The sequence below is a fragment of the Cynocephalus volans genome, chromosome 8, assembly GCF_027409185.1.
Source record: "Cynocephalus volans isolate mCynVol1 chromosome 8, mCynVol1.pri, whole genome shotgun sequence".
In the NCBI taxonomy this organism is placed as follows: domain Eukaryota; kingdom Metazoa; phylum Chordata; class Mammalia; order Dermoptera; family Cynocephalidae; genus Cynocephalus; species Cynocephalus volans.
Window position 1 is genome coordinate 17,572,260 of NC_084467.1, and position 18,254 is coordinate 17,590,513.

Consider the following 18,254-nt stretch of genomic DNA (forward strand, 5'->3'; position numbering starts at 1 on the left):
AAAATAAGGGAAAAAAACTTTTAAAAATTTCTATTCTTTATAACTATAGTCCTGGGAATTCAGTGTACCAGATGGCCACTTTTCTTGTGCTCTGTCCTTTTAATGCTTAGAAGATGTGTAGTCTTGTTAAGTGGAACATGGGGGACAGATTGTGCCTGAAAACCTATTCCTATTGTTTGATACTCTTTAGCCTCAAGCTATTTACATACATTGGTAATAATCCTGTTTTCAAAAATCTGTTATTTAGATAAATATTTCGTGAGCACCTGCAATGTACCAAGCACCATTCTAGGTGTGTGTTTGCTAAATCTGGCAACCCTACACTGGGGGATCCCACGAAAGGAGAGTGTGGGGATGGTGGAAATGAATCGGAAACACGACAGCTGTAGGCGTGGCTCTAGTGGGTACAAAAGTGACTGTCAGCTACAGTGAGTCTGACCCTGAATGTGACAGTGACATGTGCATGTAATAGAGAAAGTGACTGGGCAGTAACAAGGACAACTGCGTACTCGGCAGGGGTCTGCTAAATATCGGCTTGACTATGTGGCAGTGAAAGTAGCTGCGTGACAATGACAGTGGAAACAGGGCAACAGCTGGGCACGGAGTGCTACACTGAACAGAATTGTTTGAAGTTTATGGTCGTCGACAGTAGTTGCATATCGGACAGTGACGGTAACTATGATCGACTGGGTGACAGCAACAATGCGAGTGACAGTTCTGCCCAGGAGATTGAATTTGTGATTAAAAACGGGGATGGAGTGAGTCAGTCTGACAGTGAGAGCTCTCACAACGTCTGAATATTGACATTGTGGATGTAACAGCTGTAACCACAGGGAGAGCTCGACATTGTACTAAGACGATGAATTTGAGCGCGTGACTGGCAGTGACAGAAAAAGTGGCTGCATGTCAGTGAGGGTGACCGCGTTGGATGGGCCAGCGCTGATGTGACTTAATTTGTCTGATACTGTCTGGATCTGACTTACATCTTTTTGACATTGTGAGGGTGGCAGCGGGGCTTCAACGCGGAACGCACAGTGTGTGAGGAGAACGAGCCGAAGAAAAGCTATGAGCACTTTCCTCCCAAGCCCCTAAATCTTAAAACTGGGCGGAGGGAGAGGCAGGAGCCAAGTGTCCTCAAGACACTACGATTGGATAATACTCAGCCTGTTAGCCAATCCTGTTCGAGCGGCGCCAAGCCTCTCCACCAATGAGAGTGCGCCTGGGGACGCCGCTCAGCTCACATCCCCGCCTTGCACATGGACAAGTTGTTTTGGGAAAACGGCAATTAGTCTTTTGTGTCTACTTCTCTGCCATTCCTTGAAACAAGATTCGAAGCCTAGAGCCGCCCCAGGGAGGGGAGGCGGAACTCCAGTAGACCTTCCCTAAGGAGGTGTGGGAAGCGGAAGGAGGGGCTGAGGTCAGAGGTCAGAGAAGAGGCTAGCCGCCGGCTTGTCCCAAGGTCTTAGCATTGGTGGAGAGTCAGCGCGTGACGCAGGCCCCGCCCTCTCGGGAGACCCGCCCCCAGCACGTGACCGCGCCGCGCGGGGAAGGCCGGACCGCCCCCACCCCGCTTACACTCCGTCCGCGCCGGCCTCAAGATGGCCGCGTTCTGGCGTCTCTGGCGCTGTTGAATGGTGAAATCTTTATTGTTCCCTTTGGGCAAGTGTGTTCGTGTCCTCCATGGCGCTGTCAATAAAGAACGGCAGTTTGAATCGGTGTTGAACAGGTAACCATAGAAACGGGGCTGGGACTGCGTGGAGACCCCTTTTGCAGCTGAGGCCCGAGGGCGGTCTAAATGAGGGGCGCACACAGACCCTTCCGCGTGGCGAACTCTGCGGGGCTTGCCTAAGTCACGGCCCCCTCACGGCGGCCCACACCCCGCGCGCAGGCTCCGCTGTAGTTTCGGCGGGGAGAGGCCGTGGGGATCCGGTCAGGGCGCTGGGCCCGGCCTGGCCCCCGCCTGGGGCCTGCTCTCCGCCTGGGGCCCGCTGTCCCCTCCCAACTCCTACTCGGCCCAACCGGAGGCCGCACTCGCCGCCTCCCTCCCCCTCCAGGTCCCTACACCGGGTGTCGGCGAACTACGGCCTTGGGCTGGGTCTACTTCCCCATCCCCCCTTCTATCTTCCTCTCCCGGTTTTTGTTTGCCGGAAACTGAGAATGGCTTTTACATTTGTAAGTGGTCGGGGATGGAGTTAGTGAAAATTCTATGAAATCACATTTCATTGTGCGTAAGTGAAGTTTTATTGGAACACGGCAATGTTCATTGTTTATGTCTTGTCTGCGGCTGCTTTCCTGCTGAGAGGGCAGAGCTGAGTAGTTGCGCAGCTATTGTGTGACTTTGATCGTATGGCTCACAAAGCCGAAAAATGTGTGCCGGCCCCCCTCCCTAGACACAAGTAGGTGGATCAGTGTTGTCCTTCAGCGATTCCTCCGGTCTCTTCTTACAGAATGGGAAACTTGAGTTACGACTGCCCCGTGCCCCTAGAGCTCTTTAGTTGACAAAACATTGGCTTCCATTACCCCTCCTGGTCTTCCTGACTGTTCAAAGCCGGAGTTGTTTCTCCTGCTTTGAATATCGATACCGTTCACCAAGCGCCTACACTAAGCCAGATCCTTTATTTGTATTCATACATAATGTTGTGCTTTATGACAACGCCTTATAAGTATGACATATCCGTTTTACAGAAGAAAGAGGAAGAAGCCCGCGTTCTGAGTGGGTGAGCTATTTAAGGATGTACTGGATTATAGGGCTGGCAAATTGAGCCTGTTGCCCAGGTCAAACTGCTTCGACTTTATTCTTTCTGGGACTTGCTTCTTGCCTAGGATTGTATCCAAATCTTTGTATGGCTTATGGAGATTTAGTACCAGTCTCAAAGTGGAATTTCTCTACTTGGCTATATCATCAAACTTCCGCCTTTATTTCCCTCGCCCCCTTCTAGTGTAGACACCTTTCTTCTATGGCAGTATTTTCCAAACCTCGCTAGTCATTGATTTAACGAATGGTTTCAAAATGCCCCATGCTTTGCATGCATGCATTGATTAATCATTTAGTGTTTGTTGAGCGCCTACTATGTGCCAGGGTCGACTCAAATCTCTGGAAATATAGTGGTGAACAAGACCAACATAATCTGTGCCAAAGATAATTTCAAGTACAGCTGTCGTAGCGTCGTAATAATAAGTTAGTAGTTAATATTTATGGAGTGATTCCTTTGTGCTAGGTACTGCGCTAAGTGCTTTATTTACATGGACTATCATTTAATCCTCACACCAACACTATTACATAGATAGTATTACTATTCCCTTTTTACGGATGAGGAAACTGAGGCTCACGGAGGAGACAAGTCCAAAGTTACATAGCTAATGTATAAAGAAGCTGGGAGCTAAAGCCAAACTGGTCCCACTTACCAGCCTGTATTGTTTCATCTGTTTATTGTCTTTCCTACTAGCTTAGGAGGTCCTCAAGGGCAGGGACCATATCTTACCTATTGTTGTGTCCTCAGCTGCTAGCCAGTGCCCACAACCTGGTGTTTGCAGGTAAATATTAAGTAAATCCAGCTCATTCGTTGAGCAAATATTTGAGCGCCTGCTATGTACCAGGCACCACCGTGCTAGGGCCTGTGATTACCTGGGTGAGAAAGATGAACCTGGGGCCTCTTTGTTCTGAAAGCTAAACCTAGTGTCAAGACAGTAAAGAAATAAAATTTTTCCAAATTGTGTCATCTGCTGCAAAGGAAACAAAACAGTGCTGAGATAGAGACTAACCTCGGAGACCCACTTTCTATTTGGGTGATCAGGGAAGACCTCGTTTGAAAAATGTAGTTTAAGATGAAACTTGAGTGACAAGGAGCCAGTCCAGCAAGAAGGGAAAGGGAGAGAAGCGGAGAGGAAGAACTTTTCAGCAGGTTCACTATAAGGTGGGCAAGGGTGTTGGAGAGCTGGAAGAAGCCAGTGATTGTGCTGTGTTCAGCAGTCCTGTGCTCAGTCTCTGGTCCTGAACCCAGCTTTCCTACTGATAGAGCTGAATGCTCATGGGCAAATTACAAATTAGTTTTCTAATCTATAAAATGTGGATAATGGTACCTCCTCAAAGGTTGTGTGCCAAGTAAATAAGAGAAAATGTATTAATAGGTTTGGTGTTTTTGTTGTTATACATATTGTTGAATTCTAGTTAGAGAAAACTGACCAAATTTGGCCCCAAATGGAAACTTATTTAAAGTACTTAGTAGTAACAGAAACCCCGAAGTGTGTTACAGACAAAATGGAGGGGGTGTTTTTCTGGAAGAGAACAGATCTTATTTTTTCTTAATGTTTCTGTTTAGAGAGCAACTTTTCCAAATGGGATTTTTTAAGTCAAATTATACAGCTGTCTGTGTGGAACATTTTTCAGCATTTTAGTGTTTTAAACTAGAAACCATCAAAGGTATGTGCATTTTCTTAAGGCCTTCTACAAAAAGGTTAGCCACTTTCTAGTTGGTGATAATTTCATAATTTGTTTGCAAATGATTTGGGGTTTTCTCTAAAGTTTTCAAAATAATGTTGCATACTTTAAAAGTATTGAATGCTTTGAAGCAAGTAGCAGATTTTTTGAATAGGTAAAAATAAAATGATATTTGGTCTTGTGAACTTGAAAAATTAGACGCAGTAATGAATCAAGGGAACTATATAAGAAGAACGGCCATGTCAAGTTTTGCTTCCAGCTGTATCCAGTAACTACATTGCACATGTCATCAGAAGATAGAATCCAGCCCAGCAAATGGAGCAAGGAACTGGACAAAGAGTGGCATGTTAATGCAGTGTTAAACAACAAGCCCTGAATTAAATTACTATTTTAGGTTTGGGTGGGACTTTCACATCTAAAGTATTGCAGTTTTACTCTGTGATTTGGGTCTGTTGGCTTCCAGTAAAGAGTAGGTGGTGACACTAGCTTTGAAGGATAATGTGAAACTGCAGGAAGAGCCAGGGCATACCAATTTGTTTTTCAATCTATTTTATTTCAGTTCAAAACATCATTGCAGACAGGCAGCCCAGGAAAACAAGCCACACTTTGGCAGTGCTCAACTGCTTTTGGAGATTGAGAAAGACTGCGTATAATCCAAGAGTGGCTTGTTTTCTTGGACTGTCTGTCTGCAATGATGCTTTGAACTGAAATAAAATAGATTGAAAAACAAATTGGTATGCCCTGTTGCCTCATACTGAGTATTTACATTACCCTTCTGGAGTACTGCCTGTACCAGCACCTTGGGGGAAGGCAATGACCCCTCAGCCTCTTTCAACTCTTCAACAAAGCTAGCTCTTTGATTTTCAGAAGGAAATTGAATTGGGATACCTGGTTTCCTGGATCTCCGATAGCCTGCCTTCTAAAGCTGTCATCCTGATAATGTGAAGAAAGCAGGCTACTAACCACACAGAGGAAAGAATTAAATATTAATATCATTTAAATTCAGAGATGAGATTGTCACTTTCGTGAAGTCATGCACAGGGTGTGATATTTCATTTGCAGAGGGCATGGAGTTTTGAGATTCTGGCAGCCCTCACAGAGAGAAAGCCCCTAATGTTGTTCTTAACTCTAAATCCTCGAAATCATGATGCCAAGCATTTCATTTTCTTACATAAAGTAAATACATTATAGTTGATCCATGTAAGGCAGGGATTGTTAATCTTAGGATAAATGGTTGAATTGGAAGGTACCCATGAATCTCTTTAAGTTGCCTGCAAATTTGTGTGATGTCATTTTTCTGGGGAGAGAGCACTCATTAGTGTAATCAGATCTCAGAGTGGGCCTTGACCCCTCAAAATGTACAGAGCCACCAATGAATCATCACATGTAATACCACCAACTTCTCCCCAACACGTGTTACTTTCCACTGCTCTGTGGCCTTGAACCTCAGAGTTTTGAAAGTGTCTTTTCAGGCTTTGTTTATTGTTTAAAATGGTCAAACACAGTTGAATCTTTGTATAATATAGATATCTACCCAATGAAGTGCTTCAGAAATGCCTTAGAGATGGTTGGTTGTTATTACTTTACGTGAGACTGGTGAGACATGGATGTATTGTCTTGGCAACCTTGATAGCAGATACCATATTTGTTTCTTCCGATAGGTGAAAAGAAGAGGTAGTAGAAGCCCAATACAGGTGGTCCCCAACTTATGGTGGTTTGACTTACAATTTTTCGACTTTATGATGGGTTTATCAGGGTATTAAATGCATTTTTGACTTACAATGGGCTTATCAGGATGTAGTCCCATCATAAGTAAAGGAGCATCTGTACTTCTTGCCATCCACTTCTTGCAGATGGAGTCAGTTCCTCAGATTTAGGAAAGTTGGGTTAAAAGGGAAAGAAGAGGAGAAGAGGAGTTAGCCTTGAGGAAGAAGAAGAGTAAAGAAAAATAGGATGTCTCCCCTGCATTTGTCCAGCAGAGCCCCTTTTTATCTGTGAAAGTAAAGACCTTCTATTTTGAGACCAAATTTATTTCAGAGCTTGCTTAATACTAGGACCTCTGAAAAAGTCAGTTTATAGATTTCTGGTTTTATTAGTACCCAAAGGGAAATAAAAGGAAAGAAACATCCTTATCTTAGGATATTTTATAGGAATGGGACATCAATAGAAATCTATTGTAGGCCAGAGTTTGGCCCATACAGTGTTTAAAAATTAGTTGCTTAACTTAAACATTAGAGATTTTACATCTGTCTGACCCGTGTAAGCATTGTATGAGTAACCTCTGCTATAGGTACAGGTTCTGTGACAGAACAAACAATAGAGGATGCTTTATGAGGGAAGGGGCCCAAGAAGGATGAGAGAGATTAGAAACAAAGGATTGTAAATATAAATAATAGCTTTTGAGTCTTCAAATATTGGTTACTTGAATAGTGTTTTGAGGGTTTGTTTTGAAATGAAATGTAAAAACAAAAGTGAGCAATATGGGATTCTATTTCTGACTTTGAGAAAATATTGCAGAAGGTAATTTAATCTGCTAGTTTCATCACTGTTTCTCAGCTTTCTAGGAATGTGGTCTAATTGCTGGGTCTTCTTTTCTTCCCCCCTGCCTTTTTTTTTTTTTTTTTTTTTTTTTTTGGCAGCTGGCTGGTATGGGGATCAGAACCCTTTTTTCTTTCTTTCTTTTTTTTTGGCACCTTGCCAGTACAGGGATCAGCACTGCGCTCAAATCAACTGAGCAGTCAGCCATCCTGGGTCTTCCTTCTTGATTCCTTTAGATCCTTGTCCCCATGAGCTCCAGAAGGTGGTGTCAGGGGCTTTTTAGCAGCAGTGAACTTGCCATCTTTCTTCCATCTGGTACTTCTCTGTTCCTAGTCACAGGGGATGACACCACAAAGTTGCCAAAGGCAGAAACCCAGGTCCATGTTTTTCCCTTTCTTTCACCCCTCTCCCCCACTTCACTCCCCCACCAGAAATGGCACACATTTAGTGAGGCTACAAGCTGTTTGATCTCGTTTCCCCTTTCTCCTCCTTTGGTTAAAGATACTAAAATTTCTTGTCCTGGATTACTGAAACAACCTTCTAGCTAGCTCAAAGGCTTTCAGCTTTGTTTCTTTCCAATCTACTTGGTACACTGTTGCCAGTGATCTTTATAAAAACAAACCTGAACATGTCAGTCCCCTGCTTAAAACATCTGGATGGGTTGCCGCCTCCTCAGGGTAGTGCAGTTGCTTTGCTTGGCAAGTGCTACTCTCCAGCTCTAGCCAGGCCTGTCTCTCAAGACTCATCTCTTGGCACCTTCTACACTCTCCTCTCACCCTTCTTGAGCACCAGTCGAACATACTCTGGGCCACATCTGGGGCTTCGAGGCTTCTCCCTCTCCCTGGATTTCCCTGGCTGTGTTATCAACCAGACTAGTAGCAAAGCCATTATCTACACTGACCATTATATTATCGAATGTTGTTTTAGTTTTCTATGTGGTTCCTTTTGTCCTTAGAATATATTACTTGAGATGTATAGTCAAATACTTTTTTAAAGTCACTTGATGTAATTGTTTTCTCTGTGTAGTTATGCCACCATCTTGACAAACTTGATAAAAATTAGGCTCGTTTATTTTAAACTTTAAGGATTGCTATTAAAAATCTAATTTTGTTTTTTAATTATGTAAACCATTTATATGGTTCCAAAATAAAAAAGGCACATTCACAGAAGTTTTTATTTATTTCATAACTGACCCCTCCTCTCTGTTTCTCCTGAGTCTTGCTAACAAAATGTGCTTGTCAGAGTTTTTGGGTTTTGCCAGTCTGTCAGGTAAGAAATAATATTTCGGTATAGTTTAAATTTGTTTTCTCTTTTTGTGAGATAAAGGATATCTGCCCATGTCTGTGGTATAAGTTGCAAAAATGTTTTTCCAGTTTGTCCTATGTTTGACTTTGCATATGTTTTATTGCTAGACACAAGTTTTACGTCTTTATATAGTCATATTTATCAGTCTTAACATGTGTTGCTTTGAATTTTGTTTCATAGTTAGGAAGTTTGCCCAACTCTCAATTTATGAGGAATCCATTCATGTTTTCTTCTAGTGCATGTATGGCTTTTCACTTTTTTTTTTTTTTTTTTTAAACATTTAGGATTCAGATCCATTTGGAATTTATCTTGGTGTTTGGTTTGAGGAAGGATCTGATTTTATCTTTTTTCTAATGGCCATTTGTCTCAACACTACTTATTAAAAACTCTTCTCCACTGATTTGAGGTGCCGTCTTTATTGAATAATAAACTTTTGTATTCAGTTGGGTTTCTTACTGGATTTTCTATTTTGTTCCATTGGTTTGATTGTCAATTCATATGCCACTACAAAATCATCTTAATTTTATAATTTAATATCTGGAAGGGCCAGTTTTTTCATATTGCTCTTTTTCAGGGTTTTCCTGGCTCCTTTTGTGTGTTTATTCTGCTATACGAATTTTATAATCAATTTGTCTAGTTTCAGGAAAAGACAATTTGGTAGTATTTTAGTTGGGATTGTGTTAAACTTATAAATTAGTTTAGGGGGAGAACTGACATCTTTATGATGTTGAGACTTCCTATCCAAGATTATGGTCTGTCTTTTCATTTGCCCAAGACTACTTTGGTGATTTTTCAGGAGTGTTTTATGTTTTTCCTTATAAAAAATTATGCTTTTTGTTCAGTTTATTAGACCTTCATTCTCAACTTTTTAAATAAGTAACTCATTTTAGAATCCCTCCATAACGTCTCAGAGAAATTCTACGCACCCACTTTTTTCAAAACTTTTCGCATATGACTTCAGAAGTTTCATAGATATCCCCCAAAGCCCATCCTGTTATGTTGTCCCCTAAAACCCCTTTTATTTTCTGTCTGTCTTTCTTCTCTTCCCATTCCCAGGACTTAGCACTATGTCCTGCATATAGTTGGCAATTAGTACATATTTGTTAAATGGACGAATAAAGTAGTAAGGGGAAAATGAAAGTTGGTTAAAAAGTGAGAGGCCTAAAAGACCTGCATTTGGAAAGGTTGTCCTTGTATTCCTAAGTCCACAGTCATTAGTTCACTGGTTCATAGTATTTTGTTCTCCTTTTTACTCCATCCCAGACTTAAAAAAAAAAAGTTCTGTTGAACTTTAAGATTTTCATATTATTATAATATTTTAAATTATTATACTTTTTTATAGTGTAATATTTCACAGCATGTTGATAATAATAGTTACCATTTACTGAACACAAACAAAGTGCTAGGCACTGTACTAGGTGTTTCACAAAATTATTTTATGTAGCTTTCTTTTCTGGCCTTCTGGCTCTCACTGTTTGCTGTGCTGGTCTGCAACCTGTCCCTGTGCACCTTGTCACCATGCCTCAAAAAATTGAGGAAATCAAGGACTTACTGTTTACAGCAAGTTGAAAAGATGCCAAATCTGTCAAGATCAAGAAAAATAAGGATAATGTGAAGTTTGATGTAGCAGATACCTTTATAACTTGGTCATCACAGACAGAGAAGGCAGAGACACTGAAGCAGTTCCTGCCCCCAGATTTGGCACTGAATGAGCTGAAATGAACCTGACACACTGTATTGGAACCTGATTTGAACTGTATTAAAATTCTAAAAATTTTTTTCAAAATTATTTTAGGTAATCCTCACTAGGTAATAGGTACCATTACCCCATTTTTAAAAAATATTAAGAAAAATTTCAAACATATAAAAGAATAGCATTATGAGCTCCCATATACATGTTAACTCCATTTTACACTTGAGAAAACAGGTTTTGAAAGGTTAAATAACTCAAGGCTACAAAGCTAAAGTTGGGTTTAGAACCCAACTCTTTATATTTCCTTATTAAGATTGTTTTTCAAACTTTAAGCTCCATCTGCCCAGGGAAAAGCACTAGCAAGAGAAACAGTCAAGAGCTACTCATCTAACGCCAAACAGTAGTTAGCCTTGGCTTCTAATTCACATCCCAAAGCCTTCCCTCACTTCTGTTTGCAAACAGTAAACCCTCCTCTCTCTCTCTCTTTACCGCTTGTCTTATGTGCTCTGCTCAGTCTGTCTTCTCTTTCTCTAGTTTTATTAGTACAATCCAATATTAGTTGATTTTCAAAAGCTTGCCACCAGCTTGGAGTACCCAGCTCCTAGCATGATGTCTTGAGCATAGTGAGAAGTAATATATTTAAGTTAAATAACAGTGAAACTTGCTGCTCTTGTTCATTTAGCCTATAGGTTTGGCACGGTACTACAATTTTTGAATGTTGCTCTGAAGGCCTGGTAGTCATTAAATTTGACCACTGTAGACACTAGTTGCTCATTCAGCTGGCCCTCTTCCAGTCAGGTTAAAACCAGAGGGAGACTTTCTAAGGTCAAAGTCCAAGACAGCAGAATAATTGGCCCCTAGAGTTCTGGGGTTTTTTTCCTGGGCAGCAAAGTGTTGAGAATGAAATTTTCCATGTCTTTCTTTGAACATTTTTGAGCAAATACTTTGGAATCCCACAGGCTCTTTCCCAGAGTTAAAGGCAATAGAGAAGTTATCCTCTTTTGCATTTTTTTTTTTTTTGTTAGCTCCTTAGGTTAACCCTCTTGTCATACTCCCTAGTGATAGGTGAGGGGAAGATAGAGATGAAAATAATTCCCACTTCTTCAAAGACAAAAGAAAAAGCTTACAGTGCTCGGAAGAGAGGAGAACGGAGTTCATCTGTGAAATGTACACAGAGGAGTACTGAAGGCTGTGTGATCTGAGTAGTGTAAAAGGACAGTATTGCAGCAAGTTGGGGGTCCATAGTCTCTTCAGTGCTGCTTCTGGTACTTAACTACAAAGGTGTAAGAAAAGAAGGATTTAAACTGAAAGTGGTCTCTTCTTCCCAGCTGTGCCATAAACTCCTTGAGAGCAGGGATTATGCTGAATTTCTTCTCTGTGCAGTGCCACGCCTCTGTTAAGGGCATTTGGCTGAGGTCAGTGAAGATCTGCTGGATGGACAAGTACACCCTGCTCACTGACAAGGCTGGGACACTGGATTTTGGAGCCATGCTGGGGCCACATGGACATCCCTCATCTGTACCTGCAAGGCCTTGGCCAAGTGGTGGGGCTTGAGGAATGTGTGTATAGTCCCTCACATAGCACAGAATAAGTAGGCTCCACATCAGTGTTATCTGCTGTTGTTTAAAAAACATTTTGTTTACTTTGTATCTTTGCAATGCCTCTGAACAGAAAAGGTATCAAAAAAGTAGGAGAAAGACACTAGGATTATGAGCTTCACTGCTTTTTAAATTCCCAAGCTGGGCCAATATAACTTAATGGTAAAAGTTCCAACTCTGGAGTTAGACAGCATGGGTTCATTTACCAACTCTACCACTCATGGGCTTTGTGATTTGGGGCAAGTCATTTAATCTCTCTAGGCTTCCACTTCCTCAGTTGAAAGTGGGGTTAATAATAGTAACTATCTCACCAGTTTTGCAAAAATTATGTAAGGCCATCTGTGTGAACTCCTTGGCACAGTGCCTGGGATGTAATGCATATTTGATAAATGTTAGCTATGATTGTTAGGTTGCTACCTTAACTTCCCAAGCTGTATCTTTTTCCCCCCTTTTCAAAATGTGTTCCTTGTTGCTTACACTTAGAATGAATATCTAACACGTAGGTAACAGGAAGAGTCTCATTTCTGTCTTTAGTGAACTGGAAGATCTTAAAACATTTTACTTCTCAAGGCCTCAGTTTCCTTATCTATGAAATGTGGGAATTGGGCCAGGTGTTTTCAGAAGTTCTTTGTATCTCCTTATTTTCAATGTGTTTAAGGTTTTATATGAAATCTCTCAGATTATAGCCCTCTGTTGTAGAATGCTCTGTTATGAGAGGTATAACTCTCCCCACTTTCTCTCCCTTTCCTAGCTGACCCCTAGACCAGCTGTATGAAACTAGCAACGTAGTTATCTATGAATTCTTTTTTTTAAAAGTAATATTTGACATATATAGAAGATACGTATGTAACTCAAAAGTAAGAAGCAGTGATAAAAACAAATATTTTGCCAGATGTTTATGCTTCCTTTTCCAAAGGTAGTATGTTATAACAGATAATAGCTAACGTTTTAATGAATGTTTATAATGTTACAGGAACTGTTTTTTATGTGTATTGACTCATTTACATATAGCTTATTAATTCTTACAACTGCCTCATGAAGTCAGCACCAGTATTAACCCCATTTTGCATATGAGGAAATTGAGACCCAGAGAGTTAAGCAACTTGTCTAAAGTTGTACAGCTAGTAAGAGAGGCAGAACTGGGATTCACATTCTGGGCTGTCTGTCTCTACAGCCTGTACGTTTACTGTTGGGCACACAGCCTGTGGTGTCTCAGTGCCTTTTGTGGTATTGTTTGGTCGCTAGGGCCCTTTAATTTTTACATTAGACTAATATCTTTGAATTTTGAATTTGGTATTGTGCTAATGTGTGGTCCAGATTTATTCCTTGCTGAAGAAAAGTGCATTCTGATAAGTTGATGAAAACTCAGAAATCATTCACATTTTCAGGTCAGAGCAAAATGCCTGTCAGTACTAGTGACAAAGCCAAGGGTCTTTTTTAACACCTAAGAGGCTGTATTTGAAAGAAAGCATTGAAGTGATGATTGCTTGTTGCGACTCTTGACTGCAGGATGGAAATGTCGGTATTATATATAATGCAGCCACAATCACTAGTCACTCATTAGATGAATGTGTTGCTCAGGATATTTTGCAGTTTGGTCTGTGAAGGGTAATCTTGGATGAACAACTGGATCAGAGCAGCATCTCCTGGAAAGGCACCTAAGTCTCTCAAAGCCTCCTTCCGTTATTATAGCCTTGAAAAGCCACTTGTTTCTATGAATAAGTCAGAAGATAAGAGGACATAAGCAGTGTGTTAGGCGAAAATTTTGATGTTTTGCCTCATTCTACTTTATAGGACATCTCAAAAGAAGAGTTGTATTAGAAGTTGAGAATCTGGAAAAAGAAACTAGTTGCATAGAGTGCTTATTATAGACTCATCAAGAATCAGATGCTAGTTACCAGTTTTGAGATTTGCAAAACCACCTCTCTAGTGACCCTTAATCTTCTCCATGTTAACCACTGAAGTGCACTGCTGCTCATGAAAACTGTGCACCCCCCCCCAAACTGTGCAGTTGAACAACATTGCATGTAGTTTAAAGAGCATGTGGACTCCTCTTGCCCCATCTAGTCCATGGACTTGGGTTCAAACCTATCCAAGACTTATACAAATTCCTTTCAGGCAGAGATTGTCTTATTTAACTGTTCTTAGTACATAGGAGGAGCTAAATAAATGTTTAGTCAGTGAACAGTATGTTGGAAATGACCCTAGCTTTGAAGCCAGGCAGATCAATCTGGGTTTCTATTCTTAACTTCCTGGTTATAAAAGTAATGCACGTTTACTACAGAAAATTTTGAAACATATGAAGAAGAAAATAATTCCCCCATAATGACACTACCTTGGGATAACCACTGTTAGCATTTTGGTATATTTTCTGTATTTTTTATGCAAATGTGTATATGCACACATTCAGGCGTACCTTGGAGATATTGCAGGTTCTGTTCCAGACCACTGCAATGAAGTGAATGTCTCAATAAATAAGTGACCCAAAATTTTTGGTTTCCCAGTACATATAAAAGTTATGCTTAAACCAGCCCAGTGGTGACCACTGAACTGCTACAGGAGGTGCCCAGGCTTTCCTGAGCCAGGGAGGTGGGGGCCGGGGGCCTCTCCATGCCCCCCCTGCACAAGCAACAGCCCAGTGACAACCACCGAGCTGCCACAGGAGGTGTCCTGGGCTCTCCCAAGCTGGGCAGTGGGGGGCTGAGGGTCTCGACCACGCCACACAACCCATGCTTAACCAGCCCAGTGATGACCAGCAAGCCTCAGCAAGAAGGGCCCTGGGTTCCTGAGCTGGGGTGGGGGGGTGAGGGCTATTGCCACACCCCATTGACATCTGTACCTAGCCCAGCAATAACCAAGCCACCGCTGAGGAAGCCCACCGTTCTCTGCTTTGGGAATGTGGGGGGTACCACAGGCCTTAATCCCACCCCTCCTCCTTCCTCCTTCTTCCATCCCATTTCCTTTCCCTTTCCCCTCTCCCTCTTCCTCCCAACTGCTCTACAACTTTGTAGAATGTAAAAAAATAATATTAATAAAATTTTTCTTAAGTTATGCTTACACTATTAATGTAGTTTGTTAAGTGTGCAATAGCATTATGTCTAAAAAAAACAATGTACATACCTTAATTAAAAAATGCTTTATTGCTAAAAAGTGTTAAGATCACCTGAGCCTTCACTGAGTTATAGTCTTTTTACTGGTAGAGGGTCTTGCCTCGAGATTGATGGCTGCTGACTGATCAGGGTGGTGGTGGTTGAAGGTTGGGGTGGCTGTGGCAGTTTCTTAAAATAAGACAGCAATGAAGTTTGCCTCATCGTTTGACTCTTCCTTTTATGAAAGGTTTCTCTGTGGCATGCAATGCTGTTTGATAGCATTTTACCCACAGCAGAACTGCTTTCAAAATTGGAGTCTTTCCTTCCAACCTCGCCTCTGCTTCATCAGCTAAGTTTATGTAATATTCTAAATCTTTTGTTGCCATTTCAGCAGTGTTCACAGCATCTTCATCAGGAGTAGATTCTATCTCAAGAAAACACTCTCTTTGCTTTTCCATAACAAGCGACTCCTCATCTGTTAGAGTTTTATCATTGAGATTGCAGCAATTCAGTTATCTCTTAAGGCTCTACTTCTAATTCTAGTTTTCTTGCTATTTCCACCACATCTGCAGTTACTTCTTCCACAGAAATCTTGAACGCCTCAATCCATGGGATTGGAATCAACTTCTTCCAAACTCCTGTTAATGTTGATATTTTGACCTCCTTCCATGAATCATGAATGTTGTTAGTGGCATCTAGAATGGTGAATCCTTTCCAGAAGGTTTTCAATTTACTTTATCCAGATCTATTACAGGAATCACTATGTATGGCAGCCAATAGCCTTATGAAATGTATTTATTAAATAATAAAACTTGAAAATTGAAATTACTCCTTGATCAGATGGGCTGCAGAATATTGTGTTTACAGGCATGAAAACAACATTAATCTCGTACATCTCAGTCAGAGCTCTTGGGTGACCAGGTGCATTGTCAATGAGCAGTATTATTTTGAAAGGAATCTTTTTTCCTGACAGTAGGTTTCAACAGTAGTCTTAAAATATTCAGTAAATCATGCCATAAACAGGTGTGCTGTCCTTCAGGCTTAGTTGTTCCATTTATACCGCACAGTAGAGTGGTTTAGCATAATTCTTGAGGGCCCTAGGATTTTCAGAACGATAAATGAGCATTGGCTTCAACTTAAAGTCACCAGCTGTGTTAGCCCCTAACAAGAGAGTCAGCCTGTCCTTTGAAACTTTGAAGCCAGACACTGACTTCTCCTCTCTAGCTATGAAAGCCCTAGATGGCATCTTCTTCCAATATAAGACTGTTTAGTCTACATTAAAAATCTGTTGTTAGTGTCACCACCCTCATCAGTGATCTCAGCTAATCTTCTGGATCACTTACTGCAGCTTCTACGTCAGCATCTGCTGCTTCTACTTGAACTTTGACGTTGTAGAGATGGCTTCTTTCCTTAACCTTCATGAACCAACCTCTGCCAGCTTCAAACTTTTCTTCTGCAGCTTCCTCACCTCTCTCAGCCTTCATAGAATTGAAGACAGTTAGGGCCGCTCGGGATTAGGCTTTGGCTTAAGGGACTATTGTGGCTGGTTTGATCTTCTGTCCGGACCACTGAAACTTTCTCCATGTTAGCAGTAAAGCTGTTTGCCTTTCTTATCATTCATGTGTACACTGGAGTCGCACTTTTCATTTCCTGCAAGGACTTTTCCTTTCCATTCACAACGTGGCAACTGGCACAAGAGGCCTAGCTTTCGGCGTGTCTCAGCTTTCAACACGACTTCCTCACTGTGCTTCATCATTTCTAGCTTTTAATTTAAAGTGAGAGATGTGCAATTCTTCCGTTCACTTGAATACTTAGAGGCCATTATAGGGTTATTATTGGTGTAATTTCAATATTGTTGTGTGTCAAGGAATAGGGAGGCCCAAGGAGGGGGAGAAAAATGCAGGAATGGCTGGTCGGTGGAGCAGTCAGAACACACATAGGCAGGAATGGCTGGTCGGTGGAGCAGTCAGAACACACACAACATTTATGGATTAAGTTTGCTGTCTTATATGGGCACAGTTCATGGCGCCCCAAAACAATTACAATAGTAACATCAAAGATTGCTGAACACAGAGCACCATAACAGATATAATAATAATGAAAAAGTTTGAAATATTGCAAGGATTAACAAAATGTGACACAAGGACACAAAGAGAGCACATGCTGTTGGAAAAATGGAGCTGATACACTTACTCGACGCAAGGTTGCCATAGACCTTCAATTTGTAAAAAGTCGCAATATCTGTGAAACACAATAAAGTGAAGCACAATAAAACAAGGTATGCCTGTAATTTTTAAATGAATTGGAATTATATATATATATTCAGTTGCATGCTGATTGTTTTCCTTTTAGTATTGAGAGCATTTCCTCATGTTATTAAAAATCTTTACGCACCTAATTTTGTTCAGAAAAATTATTTAGGTAACAACCCTCTGTATCTGTGGATTCTGCATCCATGGATTCAACCAGCTATGGGTTGAAAATACTCTGGAAAAAAAAAATAAACAATTAAAAATAACTATAAAACAATAAAAAATAATAGAAATAAAAAAATAACAGTATAACAGCTATTTCCACAACATTTACGTTGTATCAGGTATTATAAGTAACCTAGAGATGATTTAAATTATAGGGAGAATGTACATAGGTTATGTGCAAATACTACACCATTTTATATCAGGGACTTGAGCATCACAGATTTTGGTGTCCACGGGGGTCCTGGAATCAATCCCCTGTGGATATTGAGGAATGACTGTAAATTACATATCATCATACAATTTGACATTTTAAAGTGTACAGTTCAGGGCCAGCCTGTGGCTCACTCGGGAGAGTGTGGTGCAGATAGCACCAAGGCCACGGGTTCTGATCCCTATATAGGGATGGCCAGTTAGCTCACTTGGGATAGCGTGGTGCTGACAACACCAAGTCAAGGGTTAAGATTCCCTTACCAGTCATCTTTATTAAAAAGAAAAAAAGTGTGCAGTTCAAAAAGTTATACACATCACCACTTTCTAATTCCAGAATATTTTTTTATTACTCAAAAAGTAAACCTCATACTTGTTAGCAGTCACTCCCCATTTTCCCCTTCCTACAGCCCCTGGCAACCACTAATGACTTTCTGTCTCTATGGATTGGCCTATTCTGGACATTTCATATAAATGGAATCATATAATATGTGGCTTTTGTGTCTGATTTCTTTCACTTAGCATAATGTTTTTAAAATTCATTTATGTTGTAGCATGTATTAGTACTTATTCCTTCTTATGCTGAATAATATCACATTGTATCGATATACATTTTGTCTGTTCATCAGTTGATGAACATTTAGGTTGTTTCCACTTTTGAGTTATTCTTAATGATCCCAGTGAATATTAATGTACAAGTTTTTGTGTGGCTATGTATTTTTATTTCTCTCGGATGTATACCTAGGAGTAGAATTGCTGGGTCATATGGTATTTCTGTGTTTAAGTTTTTAAGGAACTGTCAAACTGTTTTCTGTGGTGGCTGTACATTTTACATTTCCTCTGGCAATTCTGTGAGGTTCCAGTTTCTCTGAAAGAAAGTGAGCTGAGGTGCTGGTTACTGTTCAAGCT

The 18,254-nt window shown here is 40.9% G+C and overlaps 1 protein-coding gene and 1 pseudogene across 1 annotated transcript in view; both read left to right on the forward strand.

The window, feature by feature from the left end:
* Positions 1-454: 454 nt before the first annotated feature.
* The window catches only part of ZBTB40 (zinc finger and BTB domain containing 40), an 82,026-nt gene continuing 64,226 nt past the window's right edge, over positions 455-18,254 (forward strand). Inside the window, exon 1 of the mRNA XM_063104515.1 lies at positions 455-1,726. The gene's annotated coding sequence lies outside the window, so the exon portion shown is untranslated. The remainder of the gene's footprint in view (positions 1,727-18,254) is intronic.
* On the forward strand, positions 9,800-10,003 carry LOC134385176 (large ribosomal subunit protein eL38-like; annotated as a pseudogene).